Source organism: Myotis myotis, unplaced genomic scaffold, assembly GCF_014108235.1.
Source record: "Myotis myotis isolate mMyoMyo1 unplaced genomic scaffold, mMyoMyo1.p scaffold_m19_p_14, whole genome shotgun sequence".
NCBI lineage: Eukaryota > Metazoa > Chordata > Mammalia > Chiroptera > Vespertilionidae > Myotis > Myotis myotis.
Window position 1 is genome coordinate 33,996,006 of NW_023416318.1, and position 20,556 is coordinate 34,016,561.

At 43.7% G+C, this 20,556-nt stretch overlaps 1 long non-coding RNA gene across 3 annotated transcripts; it reads right to left on the reverse strand.

Annotated features, from left to right (window-relative positions):
* Positions 1 to 382: 382 nt before the first annotated feature.
* LOC118669065 lies at positions 383 to 20,163 on the reverse strand. Of its 3 annotated transcripts, none has more exons than XR_004971866.1 (4): positions 19,848 to 20,163; positions 18,344 to 18,706; positions 1,313 to 1,463; positions 383 to 649 (listed from the first exon to the last, which is right to left on the reverse strand). It is a non-coding gene; the product is annotated as an uncharacterized LOC118669065 (long non-coding RNA). The 3 variants fall into 3 exon arrangements; XR_004971865.1 differs by having other exon boundaries at positions 18,344 to 18,683; positions 19,848 to 20,162; XR_004971864.1 differs by lacking the exon at positions 19,848 to 20,163 and having other exon boundaries at positions 18,344 to 19,352.
* Between the last annotated feature and the right edge of the window lie 393 nt (positions 20,164 to 20,556).

Here is a 20,556-nt window from a genome sequence, read left to right on the forward strand (position 1 = left end):
CCGGACTGGCTTTGGAGATAAGAGACCAACTTCCTCTCTGCAAATACACTGGAGGAAAGTGATTCTTGGTGACAGAGGCAGACAGACAGATTCTGCTATTACAGATACAGGGACCATCCAGACGGCAGACTCTCAGGTTACAGCTCTTTTCCAGTTTGGGGGTGAAGAATTTGAGACAATTTGTATAGTGCAGGGCCTGGTGTATGGCAGGTGTGCAATTCAATGAGAGCCGTCTATTATTAATACCAGAAGGAGAGGGGCCAGGAGCTTCTAGAGCCCCAGCTGTCTGGGGAGGCAGGACACACACGGCCCTACGGCCCTGAACTTGGGAAAACAGGAAGCCCCGCCAGAAGGGAATAAGGTACGAGGCAGGTGTGCGAGGTAGAGTTTCAAATGCTCTTTATCTGAACTTCTTCCCACACAAGCTAGGAGGAAGCATCTGGCCGGTTCTTTAATGAGACTTGGAACTCCCTGCTGCAGTCAAGAAGGAAATATTTCTGTGGTTTTTCTGTGGGGGAAGAAAGTCATAAATCTTTCTGTTGTTGAAGGCACACCTTTCAGTGGTGGAGCTCTGAGAGGGACACGTTATTCTTAAAGTGTCCGTGCTTGAAGGTTTACAGACAGGCCATCGGGAAGTTTCACGTGGACCCTGATGAGCAAGAGCAAAGTATGAGCTGGTGGTCACAATCTCTAGTCACACAGCATACAGATTTAAGAAACAGATATTCCTATTACAACCACGAGGAATGGGGGGGGGGGGACGGGGGGAGCGGGGAGGGTTGGCTCTTGAAAGCTCCTATGTATCCATCTCCCCATAGATTTCCTGTGGAGCCCCTATTTGTCAACAGTGCCCGCTCTGATCAGTCACGTGTGGTAGTAGAGAAGATCTGGTTCTTAAGTAGATCATTCATTCTGCGCAAATGTGTCAAACCCTTGCCGTATGCCTGGCACTGTTCTAAATTCAGGGGATACCGTAGTGACCAAAACAGACAACAAATAATAAGTGTCAGGCTGTGATCAAGGGTACAGAGACACACGAGGCAGAACTAAGGGCTCGAGAGTGGCAGTGGGTGTGTGCTACTGGATGTAGGTGGCTGGGGAAGGCCTCCCTGATAATGGGGCACTTGTGCAGAGACCCGAAAGAAGGGAAGGTGACAAAAGGGCAAGTCACATAGACATCTGAGGGATGGTCCAGGTGGAGGGAACATCTATCAAAGCATATAAAAACAGCTCGTTTTTTTTTTAGTGAGCACTCTGTACAGTGCTGGCCAGGCTTACAAAACCCATCTTTCTCCTTATGTACAGCCCTCACCCACAACTGTAGTTCCTGGTAGCTTCTTTGTATAGCACGTCCCGATGTCCAGCCACAGCTGACGGGACCTGCGGAGAGCATCACATCCAATCTGGGCCCATCAGAACCCAAGGCAGATTCGGTGGTAGCAATCTTGTGTGGTGCTGAGAACCTGCAGGAGGGAATAACAAGGGAAAGTCAGTGCTGCATTGTGACTGTCTATCTGGGCTGACCTGGGGTCTTAAGTACAGGAGTTAGAAGGCCTGGCTGCAGGCAGAAGCCCAGGATCTTCGTGACTGACAGTGGGTTGGTTTATCAGCCCGTCCTTTAGGCAAAGGCTCGTCCCAAGCTCTGCTTCTGCAGTCCCCACCTTTACTGGGGTAAGTCAACCCAAGGTAGCTACTCTGCTTCAATCTCCTGAGTGTAGATATTTAGGTGAGGCGCAGAGATTGCAAAGGAACAGGACACAGCAAACAGAAATACTTCTTTGGAGGTTGCTTTTGCTTGAAGCCACATTTCCCTTGTGCTTCCTATGCATATACACCTGATGAGCAGAAATGTAAATTAAATTTTCAAAACTCTTTTGCTGAATGGTGTCTTACAGAAGGCACAACCTTTTCAAGAAGCGGGGTGTTTCTGTCTTGACAATGTGACTTCAAGTGGTAGGTGTAAGGTAGTTAAAAAAAAAAGGCAGTTTTCAGATGAGGAAGCAGTACCCTTTTAATACCCTGCATACCCAGGGGGCTGGAGCCCGTCAGGCTCTGACATGCCTCTTGTTCCAAGCTCTGCGAGTTCCCAGACCGCAGCCTTGCCACAGCTCACTTTGACTGGGTTGAGCAGTTTTCCTCATGAGCAAATAGCAATGTTATAAAACTAGAGCATTTCTTTCTCCTGGGGTTTGTGAATGTTTAAGGTGATTCTTTGCCATGCTGAGGTTTCATGAAATAAACTGTGTAAAGAATCTTACCTTGCACCAAAAGTTAAATGCTAAACAAATACCAGTAGTTAATAAGTACTCGTGCCAATAGAGGTTATGTCAAAAAGAAAGTCCTTGTTAGTAACAGATGCATGCTGAAGTTATTTATGAGGGAAATGACAGTGTCTAGGACTTGATTTTAAAAATTCTAGTAAAAAAAAAATGTGTGCCTATTTGGGGGGCGGGGGGGGGGGGAATGAAAGTGGGATGGGAAGTGATAGATGAAACAAGATTGGCCCATATGGAGATTGTTCAGGCTGGGTGGTGGGGACATGGGGGTCCATTATTTCATCCTTTCTCATTTTGTGTGTGTTTGAAAATTGTCATGATAAACAGTTAAAAGACAGAAATAAAAGATGTCAGTGCTTGATCCACTCTTTCCCCTCTTGACTCTGTTGTTATGTAATTATCAGCAGGGATCCTAATGTGGGAAATTTGATTACGGGAGTTTTCACAGTATGACTTCCACAAAGAGAAAGTTTGATGGATGATTTCTGGAGAGTGGAGCAGTCAGGGTTTCCAAGAAAAGTGATGTTGAAATGAATAATGCAGATTCCTTGCTCAGTGATGCAGCTGGGTGGGTGGGCTCTTGTCAAATGTTCTGGGAAATCCTTGGGCTGGTGTGGCCCATGTAGCCGGCACTTGCTTGTGCAATGCAGGAAGGACCCACATGCTCCTGCAGTTTGGCTCAGCCCCTCGACCACGGTGAGTGGGATTTACTTGTGCTTCAGACTTAGGGCTATAGCTGGGACCATGCAGCAGTCTCAGGTCCACCCTGCTTCCAGGCTCTCTGGACATGACATTCTCAGAAGCCTTGGAGTCTTTCAGGAGTGGATACCCTTGAGGGAGATGCGTGCAGCGCAAGCAGGCAGTTGTAGCCCGCCTCCGACACTGCTACAGGCATTCCCACTAAGCCCAGAGAGGAGGACTGGAATGCAACACGGGAAGTTCTCTCTTCTCAGCCTGTCACTGGGCCTGTAGGGTGGGGTGGAAACTGGCCTCTGGGTGACCACACCCAGCTCCCTATCCACTCCGGCCAAAGACTTTACATCCTCAACAGCTGCTGTCTGTGTTTGCCTTTCAACTCGGCTGCCTTGACCCAGCTCCCAGAGACCAATTTGCAGGGGACAACTGTGACACTGGCGTTCCAATCATATCTGATCTGCACCCCCTCCCCACCACCCTCCTGCCACACACACTTTATGCCTTCATTTCATTTCTAAGACAGCACTTATCCCAGGAAGTGTATCTTTGATTTGCCCCATGGTTTTGTTCTGGAGTTTTTTTTAAGGCTTATTCCAAAAGTTCATCACTTAAAATGTGGGAGGAATTGGTTCACTTTTTTAGGGGGCTTCAGTGGACTAAAGAATAAGGTGATGGAGACACATTCATCATGCATTGCTTGGACCACTCTGTGAAATGAGAATGGACAGAGTGCTGCTTTAGGAAATATCTTGGCCTTTCTGTGTCGTAATTAATTTTAAAACTAATTTTAAAATTTTAACATAATTTTAAAAGTTATGACATGGGCTATGAACTTTTTGGTACTGCCTTTTTAAGGACTCATCATCCCTTAAAGTCATTCAAACCCTTCAAAATGGTAAAAGTATTCTTGGAAATTTCTACAAAGGAAATAATTCAAATGAAAAAGTGGCCAAATCTTTATATATACCTAGATGTTTATGGGAGAATCACTAATAACAGTGAAAACTCGAAACAACTTGTTGCACAGCAACACGGAAATTACGATATATCTAGGGGAAACTATACAGCCACAAAAGATGATAATTAGGAAGACTGCAAGATCAGTGAAAGTGTTCGTAAGTCATGTTAAACAAGAACACAAAAATTACATAAGCTTTATAATTATGTAAAATATTTCTATATCTGACTGAAGACTGGGAGGAAATTTAGGAGAACAGAAAGTGGTTGTGTTAAGTGGTGAAAAAAAGAGTGATGGTTGTAGATTTGTCTTAGTAATAAATAATTCCTTTTTTTAAAAAAAGGATGCCCAAGCTCCCTAACTTGTGATTGTTTATAACTTTGGACCATAAGTGAGAAAACATTCAAAACAGAGGAAGTCACATCAGCAACTATCAAGTATTGAGTTCAGAATGCAACTTATTGATGAGAGGAGTCAGGTGAGGATGTGAAGATAACAGAAGAAATAGGTCTAAGAAGGCAGTTTTGGGGAAAGGATTTGCATAGTTGAATATTTCTGAAAAGGAACAAGCACACACTAATTCATTAGTCTATATTGAGGGTGATGATACCTGAGGAAAAAATATAATAAAATATAGATAAGAGACAGAGACAGACAGACAGAAAAAAGAGACACTTCCTTAGCCTTTATTTCTTTGGAACGTACATTATCTTAAAAACATTAACGGTCCATTTTTTGACTGATCATTTCTCTGGAGGCATTTACCTGGAGGAATAATTTAAATCATTTCTGATGATTTAAATTATTCCTCCAGGACTTGCAAGCACTCAAACAAAACAGCCTTTACACATAGGAGAACTTGCAAGCACTCAAACAAAACAGCCTTTACACATAGGAGATGCATTCTCCCCAAGATGCTCTTCCCTCATAATCTTGCTCCAAACTTGTGTGGGTAGCTCAGGGCAAAATCTGATCCCTGGCTGCCAACGTCATATATTAACGGACTGACAATCTGCAGCCTCAGAAGGTTTTTGGAGAAGAGCCCAGGGTTAATCACAGCCTGATGTAAACCTTAGGTTGTGGATGGACCATGAAAAAGGCAGATTAGTGATGACTATGTGGTCAGATGATCCCATATACTTAGATCTTTCAAGAAGAAAAAGAAAAACTTTAGAATCATCTCCAGGGGGCAGACACTGTGGTAGGTCCAGTGAAAATGATAAGGTTTTGGTTAGACATGGCTTCTGCCCACAACCCCAAACAGTATATTAGGGGAATAAGATAGAAGAAAACTTCAAGTCAATAAACATACCTCATAGAACAAAATATTTTAAAAGCATTAAACTTTGAGTTAGGAAACCTGGGTTTAAATTCCAGCTAGGTTCTCTGATCAACTGTGTGATCTTGGATAAGTGTCCAAGATTCAATTTCTGTAAAATGGGAATGGATAATGCCGACCTCGAAGCAGGTATGAAGATTAAAAAAGCTAATGCATTTGAGAATCTGTTGAATCCATCATGGCCTGCATAAGGTAGTGGCTCTCAAACTTGACTGCACTTTGGGAAAACTCAGGGAGTTAACGAAAATACTGATGGCTGAGTCATCCCTTCCCCCCAGAGATTCTAAATTAATTGGTATCATGTGTGGCCTTGGTGGTAGATGTTTAGAAGTATAAAACAGAAAAAAAAAAAAACCCACCCACAATTACAGTTGGAGATTTCAATACTCTTCTCTCAATAACTGATAGAACAAGTAGATAAAAAATTAGGCTATAGAAGACTTAAGCAACACTATCAACCAATTTGACTTAATTGACATTTAAAAAATATATACATTTTATTGATCATTTTTACAGAGAGAAAAGAGAGGGATAGAGAGTTAGAACTATCGATGAGAGAGAAAGAGAAACATCCATCAGCTGCCTCCTGCACACCCCCTACTGGGTATGTGCCTGCAACCAATGTACATGCCCTTGACCAGAATCAAACCTAGGACCCTTCAGTCTGCAAGCTGATGCTCTATCCACTGAGCCAAACCGGTGAGGGCTTAATTGACATTTTAATAACATCCTACTTAATGTTAAGAGTACACATTCTTTCCAAGTGTGCATAGAAAAATTTGTAATATAGATTATATTATAGGCTATAAAATAAGGCTGAAGATATTTAAAAATATTCAAAGCAGATGAAATATGTTCTTTGACCACAGTGGAATTAAGCTAGATATTAGTAATGGAAAGATAGCTGAGAAATATCCAATTATTTGGGGGAAAAAAAACTTAGGTACTTCTAAATAACCCACAAGTCAAAGAATAAATCAAAAGGAAAATTAGGAAATATTTGGAACTACATACATATTTACAGGGAAATTTATAGTACTAAACACTTAGAAGAAAGGTCTCCAATCAATGACCTTAGATTCCACCTTAAACAAGTAGAGAAAGAGCAAATTAAACCTAAACTTAGTAGAAGAATGTAAATAATAAAGATTAGAGAAGAAACCAATGGAATAGAAAACAGGAAAACAATAGAGAAAAATCAAGGAAACCAAAAGCAGGTGTGTTTTTTTTAAAAATAAATTTTTATTGATTTCAGAGAGGAAGGGAGAGAGAGACAGAAACATCAATGATGAGAGAGAATCATTGATCGGCTGCCTCCCACAAAACCCCTACTGGGATTGAGCCTGCAACCCGGGCATGTGGCCCAACCGTAATCAAACCCAGGACCCTTTAGTCCGAAGGCTGAGGCTCTATCCACTGAACCAAACTGGCTAAGGCCAAAAGCATGTTTTTGAGAAGACCAATAAAGTCGCTAGACCTCCAGCCAGACTGATGGGGAAAAGAAGAGAGAGAAGACAAAAATCAATAATATTAGGAATGAGAGAGGTGATATCACTATAGATTTTATAGATATTACAAGTATTATAAGGTAATATTAAGATCAACTTTATGCCAATACAATTGATCAACTTAGAGGAAATGGAAAAATTCTTGATAGATACAAATCACCAAAGCTTATTCAAGAAGAAATAGCTAACCTGGATAGCTCTACTCTACATCTATTAAATAAATTGAATCTAGTGGTTAAAAATCTTCCCACAAGAAAACTTTAGTTCCAGATGGTGAATCCTATCAAATATTTAAATAATAGCAATTCTACACAAACACTTCATGTAAATTGAAGAGGAGGGACTATACCAGCATTACTCTGATACCAAAAGCAGACAATGACATTATAAGAAACTAGAGACCAGTAGCCCTCATGAGTATAGATGCAAAAGTTCTTAAGCAAATTTTAGCAAATAGAACCTAGCAATATATTTTAAAAAATAATAACCAACTGAGGTTTACCCCAGGAGTGTAAGCCTGGTTTGATATTTGAAAACTAACCAATGTTATTCACCATATCAACAGACTTAAAAGAAAAACCATATGAATATCTTAATAGAATCAGAAAAAGGATTTGACAGAATCCAAGATCCGTCTCTGATTTTTTAAAAAGCAACTCTCAGCAAAGTATGGGACTTCCTTTTTAAAAAAATATGTTTTTATTGATTTTAGAGAGAGAGCGAAAGGGAGAGGGAGCAAGAGATGGAAACATCAATGATGAGAGAGAATCATTGATTGGCTGCATCCTGGAACCTGCAACCCAGGCATATGGTTCACAGGTCAACGCTCAACCACTGAGCCACGCTGGCATGGCCAAGAGTATGGTTCCATTTATCTAAAATTCTAGAAAATGCAAACTAATGTATAGGGGCAGAAAGGAGACATGTTGTTGCGGGATGAAGGGAGGGATCACAAAGGAGCAGGAGGAAATTTTGTGTGTGATTAGCTTGACTGTGGTGACGGTTTCACAGGTATATAACATATATCAAAACTCATCAATTACACACTTTAAATATGTGCAGCTTATTGTATGCCGATTATACCTCAAGAATGCTGTTTTTAAAATGTTATTCGTGTGATTCTAATGTGTAGCTAAGTTTGAGGACCACTGGAGCACATATATAACTATCCTAAGTCCTTCAGTCTCTGGTGTAGAGGTTGGGCTGCTATTAACCCACAGAGAATTTTCTATTGTTCAGATTGCAGTATGTTACAAATCTCAAACCTATAAGATAACCAGAGAGCAGAGATTCAGAGCCAAGTTCAAACAGGAAACTCTCAATGGGGTAGGGTAGCATGTGTCCCGTCAGGGACTGGGCAGCCAAGAGTCAGGATCCCCGTGGGGGCGTCTGCCAGTGATGCTCTGGTATTTGCTTTTCACAGATTGAGAGTTTAGGATAACCAGAGAATGAACATACAAATCACCAGATAAATTCAGTGTAGTGGTTCCAGGGCCTTCATGCTAAGCTGTAGGGAAGTACTAAATAAAACATTACTCATCTGAAATGAAATACAGCAAGAGACTCAATCCTCTAAGTCCAGGGCTGTAAATCACTCACAGTCCAGAGATGATGTTTGGAACTGGTAATTTGGTGAAATTGCTCCTTCTGTACTCAACTTCTGTACTACCCTTACTTTATCCGAGTTTGTTATTTGAACTCATTCCATTTTCGGCTTCTCTTTCCTTTGACCTAATCTGCAGGGCTTCAGTCCTTGCACATACTTATTAAGAAGTTGCTAACTTTGTTATGCTATGCAAGACTTCCTTAAATTAGTATATTTCCCCTTTCCTCTCAATGACTCAAATAGAACAAACTATAAAGGACCTGAAATTGGCCAAATGAGACCTGCCTATTCATTGTGCCCAGTTTGGCTCAGAGGCAAGGAATGACCTAGAGTGGGCATATTTTAACCTTCAATGTGCATATGAATCACCTGGGGATCCTGCCAAAAAGCAGAGTCAGAGTCGGTAAGAGCAGGGTGGACCCAGATTCTGTATTTCTGACCAGGTTCTTCCTGGTAATGCAGATGCTGTTAGTTGGGTTGCAGGGCAAATGACCTTTCAAAGTCCTTTCATCCCTGGGACACTATGAAGCAATAATGATCCTAGTAGGGAAGAAGTCATTCAAGTCAAAGGGAGAAACACTGTTAGCGCTGCCTTTGATGACAGTCTCCAAGTTATGAAGCAAACCCCTGCATTACAGAAATGTTTATACATCTGGTAAGGGTAAGAATTCATTTGTCCTAATGATTTGCAATAGATAGAATGGGCTTTGTAGGTTATAGTTAACCCAACTTAAGCCACTTTATCACTGTTACATCCAACCACCTCTCTTATGTGTACACTTGTTTTTGTTACAAAAGATATATAATATTGAGGTATGAAACTAGTGTTTAGTGTACTACATAGCTGACTTTTCGGTTCCTATGACAAAGAGGCTCATTTCTCTCTTAGATAGAGAGAGGATTATCTTGCATGTCCTGAATTTTCCTCCTCTTGAGGTAAAGATAGTCCTGAAAACAGAAGAAGTTGTTTCTAAAGATATAGAGGTATAATAAAGTCCGTTGGAAAGACTTACTGGATAATATTGAGGCATGGTAGTGAATCTTCCTAGGAAAGCTGCCTGTAGCCCTTGGGTGGGTCTTTCTCGCCCATTACTTATTTTCATCCCCCTCTGCTTTGTACATCAAACTGCATGATTTTTTCCCAAAGCAAATTCGTGACTTTTTGGAAAGGAATAAAACTGACACATTTAACAAACACATTTCAAATATATGCAAACTTGCAATTTAAACAAAGTGTCTGTGACGTGCCTAAAACCAGACTAGTGTATATTTTCATCAAAATTGTTATTATGGGTAATTTTCCATCTCAGTTTACTGTGCTATTTAAATTAGTTCGTCATGATTTTCAATGAAAATAACTGAGAAAAAATACATCCATAAAAGCTAAGAGTGAATCCATATTCATAGCTCTGTATTCCATGTCCAGGATTGCTTATTAAGTGATTACAAGAGCAATTTTCTGTCTTTCAAGTCCATTTCTGCAGAAGAATTTGAATCACCACTGGAATGAATGTGGTAACGAGAGTAGTTCTGTCAACAATATGTGACACGAGGGAGGGGAGTGTAGAAGTTGGGCTGTCTGGACGATGGTTTTGGATGAGGTTTAGGATTTTTGTTGTTGCCAGAAAAATCAAAGTTCAAAGACAGTAAAAAAGCATATTGATTATTAGCTCTGGACTCGTCAAAAACTAGATTTATATATGAATTTTACTAATGTTTTACACATGGACTCCTTTGTGTTTAAAAAATGTTGTACCTGGGTTATTTAAAGACTATGGCCAGCTGAAAGCAATTCCTCTTCTTGTCATCTCTCCTCCAAATCATGACCATTTAATAGGCAGATATTAAATCTCTAAGAACAAGAGGGAGTGTGACTGGTACAAAAGAGCTGGGATTGCTAAAGTCCCTGTTGGTGCCATAAGATCTTTGTGGCTTATTCTTCTTCCCAAACCTCCTATTCCAGAGGCCACACTCATGGGGATATCTGGAGAACCAAGCTGACTACTTGCCCATCTGCCAGTTCATTTCTCTTTTGCCCAGTTTATCAAAGATATTTGGATCTCCTGATATAAATTTCAGCCCCATGGGTTTTCATTAAAAATTATGTTGCTAACGTTATTGAGTGTGTTGTGCTAAGTACTTTATAGAAATTATTTAATTCTCATGAAACCCATTTTACAGGTGAGAAACCTGAGACTCAGGCAGGTTGCATAACTTGCTTAAGTCCTCAAGGCCAGGATCCAAAATACAGACAATTTAACCTCAAAAACATACTCTTCATCACTATTTACCCTGCCTCCCTCATCTGTAGATTTTTCCAGGATTTGGGAACTAAAGGAGTTTGGGTGAGGGACAAGGATAAGGACTCTCTACTGAAGTTGCTTTAAAATTTCACAGTCACCTATTTATTCAACAGCAGTCTGCTTCTGCTCAACTAGGCCAGAAGTACACTTTCAATTACAGGTTATAGTATCTATAATAATAAAAGCATAATATGCTAATTAGACTGGACATCCTTCCAGACGTCCTTCTGGATGAAACCAGGGCTGTGAGGGAAGCCCAGGTCCCGGGTGCCGGAAGCCAGGGGAAGGAAGGCCTACTCTTGCACGAATTTCGTGCATCGGGCCTCTAGTCACTCTAGAGCAGATACCTTTCCCTGGTAAGTGGCCTCCACACTACTTCAGGGCTAGGTCTTCTGCAGCCATGTTTGTGTTTTAAAACCTGACCCTCTGGTCAGAGTAGAATGAGTACGAAGCTGGGTCAACAAGATTCTTTCTCCTGGAATTCTACAAGTGGGAAGGAGAGATGGAGAACTGGTTTCTAACAAGGCTGGAACTGTGATGTGCAAACTTAGTGTAACAGGCAAACTCATGAACTGTAGGGAAGCCATTTTCTTCCACAAATGAGAGCAGGGAGAGGGCGGGGGGGGGGGGGGGAGAAGAGGAAGAGAGAGGAAAGAAGGGAGAGGAGAGGTGAGCAGAGGAGAGGAGAGAGATAAAAATAGAAAGAATATGAATTGGACAACAGAGAAGCTGAGACCAGAGAGACAGTGGCCTTTTTGCCAGCTTTCCAGTTTATGGATCCAGTTCTTCATGAAGCATCCCTGAAAAACACCCTCTTTTTCGCTTAAGCTGGCCCACGTTGATTTGTGTCCCTTGTGATCAAAATCCTGATTAATGCTCATTCAAACTCCTATAAGGCCCAGGAACTTGGACAGTTATGTATCTCTCCAGAGTCCAACAAAGACTGTTTTTGCTCTCCACTCTCTACTCTGGTGTGCTCTAACCCTCTCCACTTTATCTTGAGTCTTTATCCAATCACTGAGTTGTATTGCCTGAACCCAGGCTCTTTTCTTTCCTGTTCACCTTACATTCTACCATAAGAACAATCTTCTAAAAGTTTGTTTTCCCCTATGTGCTATTTTCCAGCTTAAAAATCTTCAGTGGCTCACTAGCTCCTGTGTCTTGTGGAACACCCAGAGGAGATGTTCCATGATAAAAGGAGTTCTCCGGCCAAGGACTCTGTGAAATCCTCGTTCCCCTTCACCACTTTGCCACACATACGAGCAATAATAAAGGCTTGAGAAGTTCTGCTTATAAATCATGCCCACTACCACCCAAAACACAAACCCCCCACTTGAATTTGTTTGATTCGATGTTTCCTTTCTTGATGTAACACCTCCAGTACAAGAGGAAATATCTACAGAATTTGATATTTATATCTAAAAGAATTATCAAACATCTTTTTGGCCCTCTGCCCATGAGCGCCATTGGGTGTCCCCATTCATGTCAAACATGAATATCTTCCTTATGAATAAACGTATCTATTCTACAGAGAAGAGGACACCGGTTTACCCTATTTCAATGCCTATTGGCCTCACTCTTAGCTCTAGATAACTTCCATCAATATGTTCTTTCAACATATATGCCTTATGATGCAAGGTACAACTGATCATGTCCCATTCTGCAAAGGGCACTGCAAGATGGTTTAAGGGTCTCCTGTGAACTGGGGTCTTGTCATCATGTCTGGTCAAGAGGGATCTTCCAGAGCTTCTGCCCAGAGCCTTTTGAAAATGAAAAGATGCCTGGGTTTATTTGGACATATTGTGAGACAAAGCCTCCACTGTGAAGGCTTTTGGGATTCTATTTCTCCCCAGGGCAGGTGAAGCCTCCTGCCCTACAGTCCACACTGGCCTAAAGCCCCTGGGGCAGCCACCTGGCTGATACTCCCAGGTCTCTAATCTAAATGTTTGGAAGGCTTTAGGAGCCTCATTTAACTGGTTTATCCTGGGTGCAGAGGCTCCTTGCATAACACTGGCTTCTTTGGAGAAAGAATATTTTGGCAGTCTGCCTTGAGGCTGCAATCCCTGTGGGAAAGGAAGGCATGGCCTCCAGAAGGCCTGTTACCAGTGAACATGGTGGGGGCGAGGCAAGCAGAACTGTTAACCCATCTGCATCCAATGATTGCAGAATTCTGATGAAATGAGCCGGGACTACCCCAAATATCTGGTACGGCAATATCCTCTATTGAGAAGGCACTTAGGGGAACAGGAGAAGAGGTTGTTTTTCTCCAAAGGGTCCTGTCCTGCCTTTACTCTCTGAGGTGCCTCTCTGTCAAACTGTGTGATTGGCTCACTCACGGCTGGGAGAGCTGAAAAGCAATTGGATATGAAGGGAATTATGTCAGGGTCATGGCCCAGGCCTTTATTTACTCTATATGTAGTAAATAAAGTCACTTTGTTACCTACCATATAGGAGATACTATCTATCTATCTATCTATCTATCTATCATCTATCTATTCATCCATCCATCTGGTAATTGTAAGTATACCGTTTGGTTGTTCATTCAACTTGACCTGACTTTGCTCATGAGTCATGTGTTTACAGTTGGCTCCAGTTGCTCTTTCTAGTTTTGTTCTCTTTACTCTTGGCCTGCCCATTTCTGATGGCCAAAGAAATAAATCCCTCTCTGTATGGATTACATATATATATATATATATATATATATATATATATATATATATATACACACACACACACACACACACACACACACACATATACACACATGCTGAGCTGGCAGGGCCATGGTGAACCTGAGAAGGGGTGGTAAAGGATTTAGAAAAGGCAGACAAGAGAAGAAAGCTAGGGTTGGGTGGGACACTGCCCTCTCTGATGGAGAGACAGCGCCACGGCCTGCAAGCCGAGTCTTCACTTTATAGCCAGATTCCATGAGGCAAAGTATGGGCGTGGTCAAGATGTTTACAACGTTCTTGTGGGTTTCGAATCTACTCAATTACACGCACTTGATCAAGCTTTGTTTACTTGCTGCACCTCCTGCAGCCTATATCACTCAGCCACGTGGGACCACAGGTTCGGACCATAAGGTCAAGCTTAGAACTATAGCCTTTGGCTGGGACTTGCACGTGGCTTTGCTACGAGAGGATCATGCCCTCTCATTAGTCCCAGGCTTAAAACTGTCCAAACGCTGTAGTCTCTCTCTCTCTCTCTCTCCATATATATATATATATATATATATATATATATATATATATTCTCTACTATGTACCAGTACTCTTCTGAACAATTAGAATATATTTGTGAAGAAAACAGACAAAGATCCCTAAAGGGAGCAGAGAGGGGATAGATAATAAGCAATAAACATAACAAATATATAAATTACATAGTATGTTAGAAGGTAATAAGTGCCATGGGGGTCAAAAAAAGAGCAAGATTGTGCAGGTTAATTGTGATCAGGAGCATTGGGGTGTAGGGAAAATGGCAAGCTTTAGTATTAAACAGGGTGGGCCTCATTGAAAAGATGAGATCTAAAGATTAAAGGAGTGAAAAAGTTTGTTAAGCACATTTCTGGGGCACGAGTGTTTAGGTCAAGTGTTCAGGTAGAGCAGAGGCCTCAGTGTGAAAACATGCTTAGTGTGTTTGAGGGACAGTAAGGAGGCTGGACTCCCAAAATGAGTGAGGAAGAGTGTACCGGAAGAGAAAGACAGAGAGGTGAGAGGCAGGGTGTGTAGAAAATGCAGGACCTTTTTGGCATTGTAAAGACTTTGGTTTTCATACTGAGAGAAATGAGTTATTAAAGAGTTACTCTAAAAGAAATGGGGAGGGAGGCTACTGAGGGTTTTGATTAGAGGAGTGATATGATCTAAGGCAGTGGTTCTCAACCTGTGGGTCGCGACCCCTTTGGCGGTCGAACGACCCTTTCACAGGGGCCGCCTAAGACCATCCTGCATATCAGATATTTACATTACGATTCATAACAGTAGCAACATTACAGTTATGAAGTAGCAACGAAAATAATTTTATGGTTGGGTCACAACATGAGGAACTGTATTCAAAGGGCCAGAAGGTTGAGAACCACTGATATAAGGTATATTTATTTGTAAAGGATCACTCTGGCTGCTATATTGAAGGCCAGAGTAGAAGCAGGAAGACGTGGCAGGAGGCTACAGCAATAATACAGGTGAAAGTAATGATGACTGTGACTAGGATGGCAGCAACAAAGGAGGTGAGAAGTGGTTGAATTTTGGGTGTATTTTGAAGCTAGAGTTAATTCCTGCCTGATCTGGTCTGCTTGTGAGAGGAAAACAGGAGTCAAGGATGGCTTCGATTTTTGGCTGAGCAATTGGAAGAACAGAGTTGCCATCAATTGTGATAGGAAAGGCTATTTGTAGATCAAGTTTGAGGGAGTATATCAAAAGTTCAGTTTTGGCCAGAACCAGTTTGGCTCAGTGGGTAGAGCGTCAGCCTGTGGACTCAAGGGTCCCGGGTTTGATTCCGGTCAAGGGCATGTACCTTGGTTGTGCGCACATCCCCAGTGGGGGTCGTGCAGGAGGCAGCTGATCAATGTTTCTCTCTCATTGATGTTTCTGGCTCTCTATCCCTCTCCCTTCCTCTCTGTAAAAAATCAATAAAATATATATTTTTAAAAACTTCAGTTTTGAACATCTTGAGTTTGGAATTGGTTACATGAGTCTAGAATTCAGGGAAAGGGGCTGGGCTGGAGATATAAATGTGGGTCATGAGTGGTATTGATGGTATTTCAAATCAGATATTTGTATGAGATCATCAAAAGAGATGGATAAGAAAGAGTAGAGGACTGGGGTCTTAGCCCTGGGCACTTCAATATTTAGGGATCAGAGAAAAGAGGAGGAATCTGAAAAAGATACCAAGACAATCGGAGTAGTGAGATAGGAGGAAAACCCAGAGGGTGAGATGTCTAGAAGCCCAGTGAAGAAAGTGTTTCAAGGAAGAGGATGTGGTTAATTACATCAGATGCTATTAATCAATAAGATGAGTACTGAGAATTGACCATTATTTTAGCAACATGTAAGTCACGGTAACTTTGACAAGGACAATTTTTGTGGCGTGCTGGGCATAGAAGCCTGATTTGGGGCTGGTTTAAGAGAGAACCGGAGGAGAAGAACTGAACGGAGCAAGCATAGATGATTCCTTTGAGAAGTTTGCTCTAAAGGGGAACAAACAAATGGGGCAAAGTCTGCCAAGGGAAGTGCAGCCATTACAAGGATTTGTTGTTTTTTCGTATGTGAGAAGTACTAGTATGTTTGTGTGCTGATGGAAATGCTCCAGTAGAGCATGGCAATTTGGTGTAAGGGAGAATTGCTGAAGTAAGGTCCTTCCTTGAGTAGGTGAGAGGGATGGAATTGAGTGCACAGTGGAGGGATTTGCTTTTGATGGATGGGTCATCTCTGATAATAGGCAGAAAGACAAAGTATGAAAATGCAAACTGCTGGGCAGGGGATAATTGTGATGGTGGGGATCTGCAGTTCTCTTCCAGGTGCTTCTATTTTCCCAGTGAAAAAAGAGTCCAATGAGCAGCTGAGAGCGAGGATGGGAAGGAAATGTTGAGTTTGAGAAGAGAAAGGAAGGTTTAAAACTGTCATCTGAGAGCATAGGTGAGTGAATGGAACAGGGAACTATGACTATGGGGCAGCATTAAGAGCCCACTTGAGTTTTATCATCATGAATTTAAAGTGGGATCAAATAGTGTGGCTGAGGGTTTTTCTGTAGCCAGGTGTGGAGTAGTCAAAGACTTGAAATTGATTACGTCTATTGTCATGCCAGGTGAGAATAACAAAGACAAGAAGCAAAGAGTTGAGGGTATGTGAAAGGATGATTATAATGATTGGTCATGAACTTTACCCTGGGTCAGAAGGAGAGTAAGCACATCAAAGGGGTGGGCAATTGTGACAATTCTGACTCTGCCACATTATCCACCAGCTTTAAAAGAGGTCGGATAGATTTTCCTGTCTCTGGTTACAGAGCTGGCCATTTCTCCAAAAGATTGCGTGTTGGGGTTCAGAAAGGGTTTCAGGGGCTCTTTCCCACCTGGTGATGGGGAGAAGTGAGGGGAGGCTCTCTGAATTGAGTGTGCCCTGACCCAGCCTGGCAACTCCCCGTCTCCTGCTAAGTTTTCATCTTTTCCAAAGGCTGCACCCAGCAACTGTGACAATTCTGACTGTGCCATATTATTCACCAGCTTTAAAAGAGGTCAGATAGATTTTCCTGTCTCTGATTACAGAACTGGCCATTTCTCCCAAAGCCCTAAAGGTACTTCATCTTACCCTCCTCCCGACCCCAGAGTACACATCTGGGGCTCTGTGGACACATGAGCTATTGCCAAAAATAAAAGGGCTGAGTTCAAATATTCACAGAGCTGAAACCCTCCCACATGTGCATTTGGGTAAGTTGAGGCAGCACTGAGGTCTATCAGAGAGTCTGCCTAAGGCCATTTCATCCAGTACATATCTCTATACAATACTTCTTCCCCTCTCTGCCTACACAATAAACTGCTCTGGCAGGAAAAGCTTCCAAATTCGGGGAAGATGGTTTTCCCTCATGTAATCCACAGTTCAGAAAACAGCTGCTCACCATCTTGGTGAATGAGTTCGTGCTTCAGTTCCTGGCTGCCCAGACCCCAGTTAATCACTTGGTCCTCATCTTCATTCAGCTCCTCTTCTGGGCTTAGCTCTGTCCTGGTCCAAAGCCAGACCCATTCCTTTGGGCTCGCTCACAGCCTGAGTCGGCAGCCCTCTAATCACCTCCAGGGTTTGTTTCTGGACACTGCCCAAGGCTCTTCCAGCAGGTTTGGGGAAGGGAGCCCAGGATGCTAATAAAAGCTTGGTGTTTGCAAAGTTAAATAAAAGGATGAGCTCCTGGGAAACAGGTGATCTTTCTTTGTGTTGCATATACTTGACAGTTATTTGAACACCAATTTCTCATCTTGTGGTCTTCTAGGACCCTAGAAATATTCTCTGCCCTGCTCTCGTTTGGCCTGACACCTTATCTGGGGGAGCTCCACTTTCTCTCCTATCCTCACCTTAACGTACCTCAATTATTCTCCCTTAACCAGCTTTCAGAAAAAGATATCCATTCTGGAATGTGACTAGTTATAGACTCAATAGTTACCTCTTCAGTGAATATCTGCATTTTAGTGAGGAAGTTCAGCAAATTCAAACGCCTGTGGGCCAAGCAGTAGGGTGGGAGTAAAAGATGGAGGGATTTGCTGGTATTGATAGGTTGAGATGGCTGGGACTGTGGTGGACAGCAGAGTATATGTCAGTGTGGCCAGATTTTCAGATCTTGGGGGAGAAGCTTAAAAAATCCAGATATTTCTTTGTAATCTTCCAAAGTCAAATATTTGGTAATTGATGCAACTTAAAAAAATATGCTGGGGCCCTGGCTGGGTAGCTCAGTGAATATTTGAACTTAGACCTTTTATTTTTGGCAGTAGCCCATGCGTCAGTATGCTACCCTGGCTGGGTAGCTCAGTTAAGGTTGTGGGATCAATCCCCAGTCAGGGCACATACAAGAATCAATCAATGAATGTATAAATGAGTGGAACAACAAATTGATGTTTCTCTTTCAAATCAATAAATAAAAATTTTAAATATATATATTAGGAAAGCGAGACAAAACATACCTTTGGGTTACCTTGGCCCATGGCCCAAGGTGAGATCCAGTGACCTGGGTAAAGTTAAGCACACATCTGGTTCCGTGTTAAGCACAATGGCTCTTTTATGGTGGTTTTTCAGTAAAAAGGCCACTTGGGGCTCCTTGAGGTCCTGAAATCACACAGGAAGGGCTGGTCCAGGGCTGACTCCGATCTTGGTGACTTGCATCCAGTCCATTTGGAATCCTGCTCCTATAGGGCCTTTGGGTAGGTTGCACGGGCCCTTCAGGAAAGCCATCAAGTTCAATGGGGCTGCAATCACTCAGGTCTGCTACAGGAAGGTCATCCTCACTGTGCAAGGCAGCTGAGACTACAGAGGAGTCATTGCCATCTCTGGTCAGAGACCAACAGAGTTGATTATCCCACAGCAGAGGCTCAACAGCTGACCACTGAAGTCAGATCCCTGAGTTCAAACCGCTCCTCTACCAGCTGGGTGTCCTTGAGCTGGTTAATTAGCCGCTCTGCCCTCAGTTTCCTCATGAGTAAGACGGGGAATTAGCAGTACATTCTAAGTAGGGCTCGGCCAGCTAGAGGTTGCAAAGTGCTTCCCTACCTAGCACAGTGACTGCAGAGAAAGCTCCCAAATGGGAAGAGAGTTCAGACTTCATTTTTAGGGTTACCCACTATGTTTCAAAACAGGGATTCATTTATTTCGTTAAAGCTTATGTTTACAGACATATTGAAGACCGGTGATTCATGATTCAGATCCGTTTTACTCATCACCTTCAAACCTGTTCTTTCTCCCCTTGCTCCAAGCCATCAGATCTCCCAGTTTCCTGGGGACAGCTTTTGTACCCTTAGCCCCAGGGAGCGGAACTTCATGAACCCTTTTCCCCAGTGGAGTCTCTTGCTGCCCGCAGGCTCAGAAAGCCCCCCTGAGCCCCTGGGCAGCGGCCTGCCGGGAAAGCCTCTTTTTAGTGTGCTCTGTTCCCTCTTTGCATGAACTCCCAGCTTCTTTCTTTCCCCTCTTTTAGATCCACTCTGCCTCCAGCCGCTCCCCCCCCCCCGCCCCCCGCCTCCCCTCCCCAAACAAAGAGTGCTACAAAAAAATGTTAGAATCAAATGGCAAATTGTAAATCTGATTTCGGTGTCGCCTTCCAACCAAAGGCAGCCTCCCTCCTCCACCTCCAGAGAGGAGCCTGCCTTTCTAGTAGACTGGGGTCCCTGGGAGCAGCCTTCTAAAAATAGGTACCAGGAAAGGGAGGGAGCGGCCCGCAAGGGGAGTCGCGGAGGTGTATCCAGAGTAGAGAGAAAAGCCTCAGGTTGGGCCCTGAGGGGGGTGGGGCGGGCCCTCCGGTGAGGAAGGGGAAGCCAGGCCCCTGTTACAGATGAAGCCCGCCCCTCCCCAGGCGGAGAGGCCCGCCCGCCCGCCGCGATGGCCGGAAGTGCTGGGCTCCGGGGCGGGCGGGCGGGGGTGGGGAGGGGAGGGGCGGCCTGGGAGCCGGCTCTGGCTGGGCTGGGATGTTTATGGCACCTGTGTTTCTGGACCTGCCTCCACCTGGATCTCTGCAGTCTGTGGCTGCGGCGGCGTGGGGAACGAGGGGGGTCCGTCCTGCCGCGAGGGCTGATTCTTGGCCTTGGGACGCTGGCTGGAGTGGAAGTTACAAAAGCAAAACCGGGGGCCTTCTGCGGGGAACACCGAAGCGGAGCGGCTCTTCCGTGCTGCGTCTGCAAAGCAGGCGGAGGCCAGGCCTGGTGCAGCTCGGGGCTTTCCAACCCCACCTAGTGTGACATTTACGGCCGCCGTGGGCGTGGGCGTGGGCGTGGGCGAGGCAGGTGTGGGCGGCGGGGGAAGCGGGGCCCACCCTTCCAGTCGCCCCGGGCTTTGGCTCTCGGTTTCCTCGATGCTCGTCCAAAGGGTTAAAGACGGAAAGAATGTTCCCTCTCCCGGGGGCGGGGGGGGGGGCCTGCGCTTTGAAAGACGAGCCGGAGAGCACGTGGTGGCCCATCCTCTGTTCAGACCTTTTCCACGTTTGCGCGCCCCGTCGTCCCGGGTCCGAAACCCAACTGTCCCTGATCACCACGTGTCCGGTGGCTCTCAGACTGCGATGACATCATGTCAACATGTTAATGACTGCCCTTTAGGCTTTTCAAGAACCTCGAGGGCAATGCTGGATCCTGAAGAAGGTTCAGGCATTTTTTAAGACAGGGAGAGAGCAGGCTGGAGCAGGCCCCGCGGAGGC